At 34.6% G+C, this 14,354-nt stretch overlaps 1 protein-coding gene and 1 non-coding gene across 2 annotated transcripts in view; one reads left to right on the top strand and one right to left on the bottom strand.

Moving 5' to 3' along the window:
* The window catches only part of Slc30a7 (solute carrier family 30 member 7), an 84,024-nt gene that overhangs the window by 29,532 nt on the left and 40,138 nt on the right, over window positions 1–14,354 (bottom strand). The window lies entirely within an intron of this gene.
* Window positions 13,481–13,559, top strand: Trnaa-ugc (transfer RNA alanine (anticodon UGC)). The gene has a single exon. It is a non-coding gene; the product is annotated as a tRNA-Ala (tRNA).

The following is a 14,354-nucleotide window of genomic DNA, read 5'->3' as shown; positions in this document are numbered from 1 at the left end:
TAAGGTCAACAAGAAAGATCCAAGAGAAATAGCCCAAAGCGTTAATTAATCTCTAGGTTCAACAAGTTATTAGGAATCTGAGCCAAACTATATCTATCTAGTTTAACAATAGTGTACTTATAATCGATCCAATCTACATGATGATCAAACTTCATCATGTCCTCCCAACGTAATAAAAGAGTTTGCCTTGTTTTATAAAAATATTTTTAGGTGCTAAGGATTGAACCCAGGATCTCCCACAATGTGAACCATACCACTGAGCCACACCTCTACCCCTGAGCTTTGCCACTTAAGGTCCAAGTGTATTGCTCTGAAAAAATCTAGCATCCAAGAAGGACTCTCCGGAAAGTACAAAAGGGCATCAGTGAGAGTGCAGCAACCCCTTGTCCTCTTAAATGAGAGGTAGAGCTCCTCTAGGGTTTGGGTCTCTCTGGACCATCATAATCAGCACTAGTAGCAAAGATGATCTCTCCCTGCCCACCTCATTTGATGCTGAGTAAATTGGAGTGAAAGCATGTTCAGTAAGAAGAGAAGACTACATTTAGGTGGGCAGTGCCTCTTTCCAAACAACCTTCTTTGAGATGGCAGGCAAACAATTAGCACTTATCTTCCCATGTGGCAGGTACTACTCAAGACTTTCTATACAATAACCCATTTAATTAACATGCAACAAATTATGAAGTAAGCATTATTATCATCTGTACTTTAAAGATGAAAAACTGAGGCATGGAGAGGCCAGGTTGACTTGAGCAAGGTCACAAAGCAAACTGAGAAAAGCAGAATTGGAACCTAGGTAGCTTGCTCCAAAGGGAGTGCTGTAAGCCAGTCTGCGACACTGCCTCTAGCAAGGCTCTCCCAAGCACCTCTGCCTGTAGCAAAGTCCTGACTTTAGCAGAAGCTGATCTTCATAGTGTACAGAAGTCCTATGCCACAAAAAAAAGAAATGAAAAAGCTCACAAAAGTATGAACAATACAAATTACCGGAGAGGACCTTGGCAATTGGCAGTGAAGGCTAACAATGTGCAAATTTTCCACCATCCAATAGCTGACTGACATGGTCAAACAGGACCAAAAATAAATCCCTGACACCTAATTTCCATTATGGGCCCATATTCAGTGCTAACTTCTGAAGTGGTATGCTTGCTAGAAGCAAACCTAATATATAAAATAAAGTTCAAAAGAAAAGAATCCTTTCAAAATTGTTTACCCAAAGTAATTTTAAAAAATCACTGAGTATAGATAGATAAATGGTAGGTTTCTAATTGCTACAATAAGCAACTGGACATTGCTAACCCATTGGATATAACTATACTAAATATTCATTTGCTGAGGTAAGAGTAGAAATGGTGCTTTCAAAGGATTAATTAAGCAAAAGAATAGAATGACTTTAAGTACAATCTGTATCTAGTTGTGGAGTTTGAAATTACACAACTTAACAGTGAACATTAAAACTGAAGAACCAAAAAGGGGCTGATATTTTTTTTCTTTTTGCAATAAGTAAATGAAGAGTTGAAAAGTCTTAATATATTTTCCACTTTTTTTGATTCACTTAATTTTTAAAAGGTTAAAATTGTTGATGATTCCAAAGTTAAAAGTACATTAAATATATACATCCAAAGTCTCACTTCTAATCCCTTTCTTTCCTCTGAATAGAGGAAACTACATTTGTTTTATTTGTTTTTGGTTTAATTCTGGTGTTTCTTTTCAAGTTATATGAAAACAGGCAGATTACATGTACAGACTTTCTATTTCTTTGGTAAAAGGTGGCAGTGCTTTTACATAGCATGCTATATACCTATATATCATGGGCTACATATTAAGTGGTTATCAACTGCTATCTTATTTTCTTAACAAGTTTCTTAATAATATATCTTGAAAATAATGCCACATTATCAAATAGAGATCACTATCTTAATTTTTAGAGTTGCATGGAGCTCCCTTATTGATGGACATTTATATTCTTTCCAATCTTTTGCTATAACAAAGTCACAAAGAATAACCTTATAATTGTCCATGTGTTTGTTTGTTTGTTTTTAATGCACTGGAGAGCAAATCCAGAGCCTCTTCTGCTAGGCAATGGCTCTACCACTGAGGTATATCCCTAGCCCCCCATTTGTTTTGCTAATTTATCTTTGGAATGTATTCCTAGAAATAAAAGTGCTTGATCAAAGGTAAAAACATTTAATTTTGCTACTACTGACAAATTCCTCCCCTCAGAGACAGTACTGTTCTCATTTCTATTATCAAAGGATAAAAGTGCCATTTTGCCCATAGCCTTGCCAAAAGATTATGTTAACTTTTGGGTATATATCCATCTGATTAGTAAGAAGTGATGTCTCAATGATTTAGTTTTAATTTACATTCCTTTTTTAATAAATGGGATTGAACTACTTTTACATATTTAACAATCATATGTTGTATTTTTTCTTTTTTTGTGAGCCAAATGAACCTATATTTCTACCTATTTTCCTTTTAGGATATTGGTCTTTTAATTAAAAAAAAACAACAAAATAATTTTTTTCCAAGGTGCTAGGGATTGAACCCAAGTTCTTGTAATATCAATCAAACTCTCTATCATTGAGCCTGGTCCCTAATTTATACTTCTGGGAGCACTTTCTATATTAGGCAGAATCTCTTCAAGATTAAAATGGCAAATATTTATCCTGGTTTATTATGCCTTTTAACTTTCCTTATGGTGCTTTCTTCCTTTGTCAAACGCAGCTAAATCTGTCAATATTTTTCCGTTAACGATGTTCCAGATTTTGAATTAGGGTTCCTCCCTAATATTCTCATATTGTAAAGTCATTTAGTCATGCCTTTTTTTTTCTAATACTAAGATAGTTTCATGACTTACATTAAAAGCTCTAATCTATTTGGAATTTCTCTAGGCATATAGTATGAGGTATAGTTCCAAATTTATCTCTCTCCAAGTGGCTATCCAGTTATTATGAGGCCATCTTTTTATCCACTGATTTGAGATAATGCCTTTATCATTACTAAATTTCTATATGTACCTAAGTCTATTTCTAGATTTACGAACCTACTCTATTAGTCAGTCTTTTTTTTCAGGTATCTCACTTTTAATTATAAAAGCTTTTACATTTTATATCTTCTTTTCCTCCTGGTCATCCCTTCTTTTATTTCTTTACCAACTTTACAATTCATCTTTACTATCTTCTGTGAGGGAGGGGACCTGATGCTATTTTTATTAGCAAAGTTTTAAATTTGTAAATAAACATTAAAGTTGACATGTTTACAATGTTGATTCAATAAGGTCATAATTAACAACAAAAAGCTCTGTAAAAGTTTACAGTTGTGTTTTTCAAGAGTGTCAATTCTTCACATAACTTTTACATATTTTACCTCTACATTACCTTTTTTGTTGTACTGAAAAGGTCTTTTCTTTAATTATGTTATTCAATTGAATTTTAGGTGTATATCAACCAGTATTAATTTTTGTACATTAATTTCATATCTAACTTTGATAAATTATCTATAGTGTTTCCATCAATTCTCATGGGTTTCCTAAATATACACTTATATATTTTGCATAAAAACCTCTTCTTTAAAACTTTTAAGCTTCACATTACTTTCTCTTATTTAAAAGTATTTAATGATCACAGATATTAACTTAAATAGCACAGGCAGCAGAGACAATCCTTGTCCAGTTACTGATTTTGGTAGAAATGCCTCTAGTGCTACTCCATTAAGAAAGATAATGGCAACCCAGTGAGGTGGCACATGCCTGTAGTCCTAATAAGAGGATCACAAGTCTGAGTACTGTCTTCAGCAATTTGGCAAGACCCTCAGCACTTATCAAGATTCTGTATCAAAATAAAATAAGGGATAGGGATGTAGCTCAATGGTAAAATGTCCCTTGGGGGAGGAAGAGGGAAAACAGAAGGACGGAGGAGGAAGAAATAAATGGCTTTAGGACTGTGATGTAAATTTGTCATGTTAAGGAAGTATCCACTGATCTCCAGTTGTATTTTCCTCCCATTAGAATGGTATTGCATTTTTTTCAAATGCCTCTTCATCACCTATACCAATGATCACATGGTTTTCTCTCTTAAATTGTTTAATGTGATGAATAATAATCATGAACTCTTTGAAACCAAATAATCTCAGTCTTCTTAGATTGAAACCCACATAGAAACAATATATTATTCCCAATATACTTTTTTAAAAAAATAAAGTTTATTTCCTCAAATATCATTAGGTAATACATAACTCTTGTAACTTGAAAGTCAAACTAGTCTCATTTCAAATACTCCAAATTTAATATTTCCAGGAATGGATTTACAAAACTTTCTAATGACTTTGACAAACACAGAAAAATGATAAGACTACATTCACTTATGATTAATGACAAGAATCATACTATCACTGAAAAAAAGAAAACATCTTGAGTTAATACAGATACTTAATAGGAGAACACTGTATATAATAGTAAGGCAAATGAGAGAGTCTACAAACCATGACTGAGATTTTGAGAAAGTAATAAGTAGCCTATGGTTTCATTTTTTCAGCCACTCATCTACCCTAACATTGTATTCTGCATTGACAAATAAACATCGACTCTTTTCCAGGCATTGAGTTAGATATTCAGAATACAGAGGAGAAAGATAAAGTGTGGCTAACATATCCTAGAGTGACCCCTCAATGAGTCACTCCCAAATAAAACTCCCTATTCTGTATGAACAGAACTTTGGAACTTTGTTTCTATGTAACACAATATGGCAAAATAAACAGAATTTGTAGGCCCTATATCAGTTTGATGCTTAATTAAAACAAGAGAGATTATCCTGGGTAGTTCTAACTAATTAAATGCAAGCCCTTCAAGGAGGGACTGGAGGCCTCCCTAAGGTCAGATGCTCCCCTGGTGACTTTGAAGAAGTAAGCTGCTATGAGTTAACCAGTGGCAAATAAATGATTTCTGCCAACAACCACAAAAGCTTGCAAGATGACCCTGAACCTCAGATGAGTCTGTTGCCCCAGCCAACATGTTGGTTATAGCCTTGTCAAACCCTGAGCAGAGACACCAGTTAGGCTTTTAATAAAAGCAACATAAATTTGAGGTATAGTTTTATGCATTCCCTGTCTTATAATTCCTATTAAGGGTAAACAGTGGTTAGAAATAAGGTATTCTGGTCCACATTAGGATGATGAGGATTCAGATATATTGTAAAGTTGGACAGTTAGAGTGATGGCAATTTTATTAATCACCTCTCTCGTACAATCTGCCAAATATTGACAAAGAATATATCACTCCTGAGAGAAAGCCCAGGAAACCTTTGTTAAACAATAAAAATCTGTATCTCTTCTAACGTCATTTATTTATTTAAAATACAGATCTTTTTTTTTCTTTTTTCTTTAATTTTTTATTGTTGGCTGTTCAAAACATTACATAGTTCTTGATATATCATATTTCACACTTTGATTCAAGTGGGTTATGAGCTCCCATTTTTACCCCATATACAGATTGCAGAATCACATCAGTTACACATCCATTGATTTACATATTGCCATACTAGTGTCTGTTGTGTTCTGCTGCCTTTCCTATCCTCTACTATCCCCCCTCCCCTCCCCTCCCCTCCCCTCTTCTCTCTCTGCCCCCTCTACTGACATTCATTTGTCCCCCTTGTATTATTTTTCCCTTTCCCCTCACTTCCTCTTGTATGTACTTTTGTATAACCCTGAGGGTCTCCTTCCATTTCCATGCAATTTCCCTTCTCTCTCCCTTTCCCTCCCACCTCTCATCCCTGTTTAATGTTAATCTTCTTCTCATGCTCTTCGACCCTACTCTGTTCTTAGTTACTCTCCTTATATCAAAGAAGACATTTGGCATTTGTTTTTTAGGGATTGGCTAGCTTCACTTAGCATAATCTGCTCTAATGCCATCCATTTCCCTGTAAATTCTATGATTTTGTCATTTTTTAATGCAGAGTAATACTCCATTGTGTATAAATGCCACATTTTTTTTATCCATTCATCTATTGGAGGGCATCTAGGTTGGTTCCAGAGTCTTGCTATTGTGAATTGTGCTGCTATGAACATCGATGTAGCAGTATCCCTGTAGCATGCTCTTTTTAGGTCTTTAGGGAATAGACCGAGAAGGGGAATAGCTGGGTCAAATGGTGGCTCCATTCCCAGCTTTCCAAGAAATCTCCATACTGCTTTCCAAATTGGCTGCACCAATTTGCAGTCCCACCAGCAATGTACAAGTGTACCCTTTTCCCCACATCCTCGCCAGCACTTGTTGTTGTTTGACTTCATAATGGCTGCCAATCTAACTGGAGTGAGATGGTATCTTAGGGTGGTTTTGATTTGCATTTCTCTGACTGCTAGAGATGGTGAGCATTTTTTCATGTACTTGTTGATTGATTGTATGTCCTCCTCTGAGAAGTGTCTGTTCAGGTCCTTGGCCCATTTGTTGATTGGGTTGTTTGTTCTCTTATTGTCTAATTTTTGGAGTTCTTTGTATACTCTGGATATTAGGGCTCTATCTGAAGTGTGAGGAGTAAAGATTTGTTCCCAGGATGTAGGCTCTCTATTTACCTCTCTTATTGTTTCTTTTGCTGAGAACAAACTTTTTAGTTTGAGTAAGTCCCATTTGTTGATTCTAGTTATTAACTTTTGTGCTATGGGTGTCCTATTGAGGAATTTGGAGCCCGACCCCACAGTATGTAGATCGTAAAATACAGATCTTAAAGCTATTATTTTTTTAAAAGAGGAAAACTAGAAATATTCATGTAAAAATGTAAACATCATAAAGAATTTCAAAACCTCATTGTCTCCCACATATTATTGCTCACTGTGAAAGTAAGAAAACCACATTTGAGAGTGATTTAATATCCTATGCAGATGTGATGACCGGAAAAAAAAAAAAAAAAAGCTAGCTGGGCATAATGGTGCACACCTGTAATTCCAGTGACTGAGGCTGAGGCAGGAGTATCATAAGTTTGAGGCCAACCTTAGAAACTTAGCAAGGTGCTATAAGCAACTTAATGAGAATTTGTCTCAAAAAAAATTTAAAGAAAGAGCTGGGGATGTGGCTCAGTGGTAAAGCATCTCTGGGTTCAATCCCCACTATAAAAAAAAAAAAATTTAAAAAGCTAGGTATCAACTGTATGACTGCAATTCAATCAATTCCTATTCCTACATCATAAAATGTGTAGAATTGGGTTGGGGTATAGCTCACTGGTAGAGCGCAATCTCCAGCAGCTAAAAGAAAGGGAAAAAAGTATAGTGATAGAAGAAACAGTTCACCGACTGTATAAAATATCTCTCTGATAAACTGATGAATCTGGAGATGTTTCCAATGATTTCTAGTAAATTGTATCAGCTATTAGAGTAACAATGAGCCCCTCCAAACGACCCTGCCTGAAGCCATCTATAAGCCAGCCCATTTTTGAGCCATGTGTAAAGTGAGCAATGTTGGAGCTATTAGGCAGGGAAGCCTGGTTTTAGGAACTCTCAGTCAGAATCCACTAGTGTAAGAACACCTAAATCACATGGCACCCTGTTCTAGCTCACCACTCAAGTTAAAGCACAGCCTCCCAGAGATGGAGATGGATTTAACTTGCCAAAGGTCAGTCAACCTGTTTACTGCAAGACCCCTGCCTCACTGAGAAGGAAGCACCTAAACAAGACTCTTCCCATTGAAACCTTTTCCCTGGGGCCTTTGATGTACTCCCCCTTAAATAAAGAATGGGAGCCTTTTTCAGTTGTTCAGTTCTAGTTCCCATCAGGACTGGAAGATCCGTCAGATGTTCTGCTTTATAAATCTAACCTCAGCTCTGTCTTTATTTCTTTCTGATTATTTCAGACTTTTTATTTTCCCAAGCAGCTCATACCTCCTGGGCAGGTCACCCCAATATAGCACCCTTTTCTTAAAATTTTGAGACAGGGTCTTGCTAAGTTGTGAGGCTGGCCTTGAACTTTCAATCCTTCTGCCTCAGCCTTCTGAGTATCTGAGATTACAGGTATGTACCACCACACCCAACAGAGATTAAATAATAAAAGAACTGCACATGGATACCTACTTAGACATCAAACATCTACTAACATATATGTCTAGTTTTCTTACACTATTTATTTTCCTTCTTTGTATGAGAAATAAAATTGCAAATCATGGGGCTGGGGATGTGACTCAAGCGGTATCGCGCTTGCTTGGCATGCACGGGGCGCTGGGTTGGATCCTCAGCACCACATAAAAATAAAATAATGATGTTGTGTCCACCGAAAACTAAAAAATAAATATCAAAAAATTCTCTCTCTCTCTCTCTCTCTCTAAAAAAAAATAAAAAATTGCAAATCACAAAACAGCTATATTAAAGTTTCTTATCAACAGTTCTAAAACTTTTGTAGGTAAAGAAATAATATTCTGATTATGAATGATTTCCTTCATTTTATCTTTTATACTTCAATAAAATTAATCATTAAATATACAATATTTCATTATACAATAAATATAATTATGAAATACATAACATTTCCTTATTCAATAAGTTAATTATGAAATGTATAATATTTAAAGCTACAGTTTAAATATCTCAACAAAACTGATATGATTATATTAAAAGTAGAAATAGCATACAGAGTGTTTGTCCATAAATTTTCTTTTAATAATCAAGTATATATTAATCATTTTATTATATAATTTCATGTTAAAGATCAAGTAATATATAAAGTCTGAAGCTATATTTCTGTTTCTTTTATTAGAATTTAATAAGTAGTTCTATTCATTTGATGTTTTGTAGAGTTTTTTTTTACTTTAGTACAGAGGGGAAAATACAGTGTGCTTGATGTTTAAAAGGAAATAGATATATTTCAACAACAGATTCCTGAGTAACTCAGAATAGAAAATGGTATCTCAGAAGGCTCTATTCAGTCTATGCATTCAACTAACCATTTTAGATTTGTAATATGGTGCTTCCATCAGTAATGAATAAATACTTTAACTGGAGTAAAAGTGACTCCTAATCTACAAACTGGTTGTGTTTTAAGGTATTTTTAAGTTAACAGTTTGAAAACCATTATTTTAGAAGCAATGCAAAAGTAACTTGGTTCCATGGTAGATGTTTTAATCAAAACCATCTAAGATGTGGTAACTGAAATAGTAACATTTTTAAAGAAAAAAATTCACTGAGTTTCCATTTTACAATATGAATACTGTATACATATTGAGTACAAATACAAGTACTAAGTTAAAATTCTGACAAACTGTTTACCTGTATCTTAGTCCCCAAAAGTATAGTTCATAAATTTAACCACTTAAAAGGCAAACCACAAAGGAAATTGTTAGGGAACACCCAAAAACATTAAAAAAAAAAACTACAATTTCTCATATATGAGCATTTGAAGACATGATAGCTTCCTGCATGTTAAAGAATTGCTTACTTTTTACTTAATATAGGCCATAAATAATTAGAATCAATAATATCAGTACCTTGATCAAATCCTGTATGTATGAACAATGGTGATCACTTATTTTTTAGAATGTCAAGTGTGCAAATTTTGTTTTCATGAGCATATATTCTATTTCACATTTCTATTTAGACCATTACTTGTCATTTCTAAAGCTTGTGTAGTTTGCCTCTAAAAAGTTAGTGTTTTTTTTTCTTTTCCTTCAACAATAAATAAATAAATATATTATTTAAAAATCTTTTGTACCTAACAAAAAGACTTTCTTTTGGTTATGAAATTTTTTTGGATATTCAAATGATTATGATAAGAAAAAAGCACAAAGCACCACAAAAGATGATTATTGGTAAACTGCAGAAAAACGAATTTTAAAAAGATCCAGCAAGGCTTCAGAAATACTACACCAGAAACCAAGCATATTTCTGTGTCCTTCTCATGTTTTTCTTTTCCATCACGCATAGGTATCCCTTTCATTTAAGTGAATAAAAAAATCAAGGTACAGATATATGTAAATGGCATCATTTTTAAATCACAGTGTAATTCAAAATCATACTAATTGTTCAGATTTCTGCATTCTAAGTTCTGAATTCACTTTCAATTCTTATTCACCTTACTAATGGAAGAAAACATAACCATTCTGAAATCTCTTACAGAAAACATATTTCAGAAAATAAAAAATTAAACTCTCACTTTTATGCTCAATCTTCTGCTCTTCATTGGGAAAAAAATACATCCCAACATAATGCAGAAATTTCTAACACCCTTCGCCTGTGTTAGAAAATGTTGAGAGAAAAACTGTCTTTTTCTAGAAAACCACTTTCACTGTGAAAGTGAAAATGGAACATTCAGCAGCCTAGAAGGGACAGACACAAATTTCCATGGCATGTTTTCAACTGAGTAACATCAGACCGAGAATATCAGAAAGAGATTATTTCTTGTAAAGATAGAGAAAATTACTTCTTTATATTCTACTTTGTTGAGTCCTTTAAGAGTTTTCAGGTATTTCGTCAAATTAGTTTGGGCTAATCAGACAAACTTTTAAACAGTCTAAAAAACACCCCAGAGTGATCTCTTCATAAATATTCCATTATCATGTTGTATTTGAGCAAATTAAGTTTGCTGTCTTAGCAGAAAACTAGTCTGAGCTGGAATTTATTTTGTACTTTGGAGCTACTTTTTTTTTTTTTTTTTAAATCTCTCTCCATTAAAAAAAAAATTAAGTCTTTTAAGTCTTAAGTCAGAAATGCTGGTTTACCTTAAAGAAATTAGGAAAAATGCATAATTTTAAAAGTACACCCAGAGAGATTCAATTAGCCACTCAGAGACACACACACAAACATGCAAACAGTATATTTCCCTCCTCATACCTGTAAAGAGAATATGGACATTTTATTAGAATGAATCATTCTTATGTGTTGTGCTATATCTTTTCATTTTGTGTTATCAAATTAAGCCTTTATTACCTAATAAATCATTCCAAAACTTTTTTTAAAATAGTAACTGTACTATTATCTTTCACCTTAAACCTGTGAATGTTCTGATGGTGACCAAGCTTAATAATCTGTGCATATAGTTAAAGCTCAGTAATTTTTTAAAAATATGCCATGACATAATCGTAAAGAAATAATGTCAGGGCTAGGGGTGTAGCTCAGGTAGAGTGTTTGTCTGGCATGTGCAAGGCCCTAGGTTCAGTTCTCAGAACTGTAATTTTTTTTTTTTTAAGAAAAAAAGAAATGATGTTAACAGTGATTATATGTCCTCTGGGTGTTATGATCCTGACTACTTTTTTTTCACTTCTTTATACTTTTCAGTATTTTCCAAGTGATGACTCTGTGTTACTTTTATAATCGGGAGAGGGAAGTTATCACGTTTCTGGATCACTTCCTACTAAAAATATATCTTGATATGCATAAAGCAAATAAAAATATTATGGAGGAAATGAAATTTAGAAATAAGACAAAAAAAAAATCCCCAAAAGCAAACCCATACAAATAATAACAGGGGTCCCTTTTCTGATGAACTTATGGTTTATTTTTTCCTCTAAGTTTTCCTATAGAATGCTAAGTTTCTTTGTCAACTATTCTATATGTTAGAATATACAGAATTCTAATATGTAGAGTTATTTCTATGATTTAAACAAGCTACTTTAAAAAATGTAATTTTCACTAAATCCTCTACCTTTTCTTGAACAGAGAAAACTAGCTATCACCTGAGGGCCCAGTCTTCCTTCCCTACAGCACTGGTGCAAAGTGCTATTTTCTTTCCTACACTCCCAGTACTACAGGTTGTGGGGAGAGAGATGTTCTCCTTGCTTACTACTACACTTTCAGTTCACTGTTCCTCCCACATCCTCCTACCCACAATACAGTTCCTTGAAGGCCACACCCATCAGATTATTCCACACTCCAGACACCTTGTAACCAGTTCTTAAAATTCTTGATTGGTCCCCTTCAGTTACAGAAGAAAGATTTAGCAACAGGTTTATCATCTTTTCACATCTACCCTTTTCATTACTCTTACTTTAAATGTCCACACGAACAATCCATCCAACCTTTGGCCCCTGTTTGATAATCTTAACCTCCACCCCTATGATTATACCTTGGACTTAGGATCTCAATTTTTGAGCATTTCACAATGTGAATAAACCTCCCCATTTCTGGATCACTTCCTTTAATACCTGCAGTCTAACACTTCTTTCCAAACCAATAACAAAACAAAAACCTCTAATCCACTGATGGCTTCTTTAAAGCATGTATCATTACCTTTAAATCTCAATTTTCCATCATTGTAATCCCTGCATTGTCTTTCTGTCAGTACTGACCTGACAAAACACAAATCTGTTAAATCCAGCTCTCTGTGTATTCCATAAATTTTACGAAGTAGCTTAAATAAGACTGGAGAAAAACAGACTTCCGTACTAGTTGTTTTCACTTTAAATTCATGACCACAAACCTCAAAGTGGGTCCTCAGTACTGCCAGGCACTCACACTGCTCCCCTTTACAGCAGAAGGCTTTGAAAAGGAGTTGACTGTAGTTGCTCTTTTAATTTCCTCCCTTCCCATTCTCTCTTGAAGCTACTCTGATCAGGTTTTCATTCTTATTACCCTCCTGAATGTCTGTTATAAGTTGCCAATTATCATTCCCAGGAGCATTCAGCTTATTCCCTCCTGTTTGAAACACTTTTCTTCACATAGATTCTGAAACATGTGTTCATGTCTTTCCTCCCACCTCACAGCACTCCACTTTGTTCTTCCTTGCTTTTGCTGCCTCTTACTGCTCACCTCTCCTAGGGCTTAGTCCTCAGTCCTCTCTCCTTATTCTCTGGGCATAATCACCTAACCTCATGGCTTCAAATACTGTATATAAACTGATGATACCTAAATTTATATCTTCCACCCCAATCTGTTCCCTGAACTCTAGCTATCCACTACTCTGCTCTGCTCACTGCATTCCAACTATACTGCTCCACTTGCTGTTCCTCAATCATGTCAGGCATGTCCCTGCCTCTGTGTATTTATAAATGAAGCTCCATCTACTAGGAACGCTCTTCCTCTGAGTAGTCCTATGTCTCTCTCTTTCCATTCATGTTTCTGTTCAAATGTCACCTTATGAAGTAGCCTTGTCAGGCTTTTCTAAAATAGTATATCTTTATCCTGCTTTAGCACATTTATCACAAAATGATTACATTATCTGTTTGCACATTTGTTTGCTTTACTATTTCACTTATTAAAATGTAAGCTCCACAATGGCAGGCATTTGCCTATCTTGTTAATAGCCCAATACAAGGCATCATAGCATTTGACAAATGATTTTTAAGTTATCTGTTATCTCCAAACAGTGTGATTACAAAACATTTTAATACCTGTCATACATTTAGTAATAAATTTCTTACAATCAGCATATATTACTTTAAGTATCAGATAAAAGAGCAAATAATATAAATGCTAAACCTTAACAATAATGAAAGGAATCTACAATAATGAAAAGGAATACAATTCTATGACCTGAAACTATGTATATATGTAAACTACAAAAACTTTTGAAGAGGTCAGTAGGGGCTGGGGATATAGCTCAGTTGGTAGAGTGCTTGCCTTGCACGCACAAGGCCCTGGGTTCAATCCCCAGCAGCACCACCAAAAAAAAAAAAAAAAAAAAAAGAATTAACCTAAAAATGGGCTGGAATGTGTGAGGCACTGGGTTAAATTCAATTCTCAGCACCGCATATAAATTTTTTTTTTAAAAAAAGGTCCATTAACAACTTTAAAAAATTAATTAATTAAATAAAAAAGAGGTCAGTAGGTCCTAGCTAAAGATGACAAACAGGTTTTATATGGCTGGTTGTGGCTGCCTAAAATACTATATTGAAAGGGACCCCGAAGCTACGTTTCAGCAAGAACTATGATATTAAGGGGCATTTTTCCAAGAAAATAGAAGTAAGGGGAATGGTAGCTTGACTCCATGACTTTAAATCTACATGTGGAATATTTATTTTCTTTTTTGGGGGGAGGGTTACCAGGGATTGAACTCAGGGGTTCTTGACCTCTGAGCCACATCCCCAGCCCTATTTTGCATTTTATTTAGAGGGAGGGTCTCACTGAGCTACTTAGCACCTTGCTTTTGCTAAGGCCAGCTTTGAACTCAAGATCCTCCTGCCTCAGCCTCCTAAGCCACTGGGATTACAGGCATACACTGCCATGCCCCGCTTACATGTGGACTATTTCTAAAATCTATGTACAGTTGACTGCTACCAATAATTCCATATTTGTATACTACCTACCTAAAATTTCTATATAAATGTCTAATGAAAGATCTTAAACCTGTGACAACTGAAAAAAGAACTTGTGATTTATAGGCCCCTTCAAAAACTAACAAAAACATTACTCTTTTTCCAATCTTCTTTCAATTAACAACACTTTCATTCACCTAAT

The sequence above is a fragment of the Marmota flaviventris genome, chromosome 10 (assembly GCF_047511675.1).
Source record: "Marmota flaviventris isolate mMarFla1 chromosome 10, mMarFla1.hap1, whole genome shotgun sequence".
Classification (NCBI taxonomy): Eukaryota; Metazoa; Chordata; class Mammalia; order Rodentia; family Sciuridae; genus Marmota; species Marmota flaviventris.
Note: the sequence above shows the minus strand (reverse complement) of the source record. Positions and strands in the feature narration are given on the sequence as shown.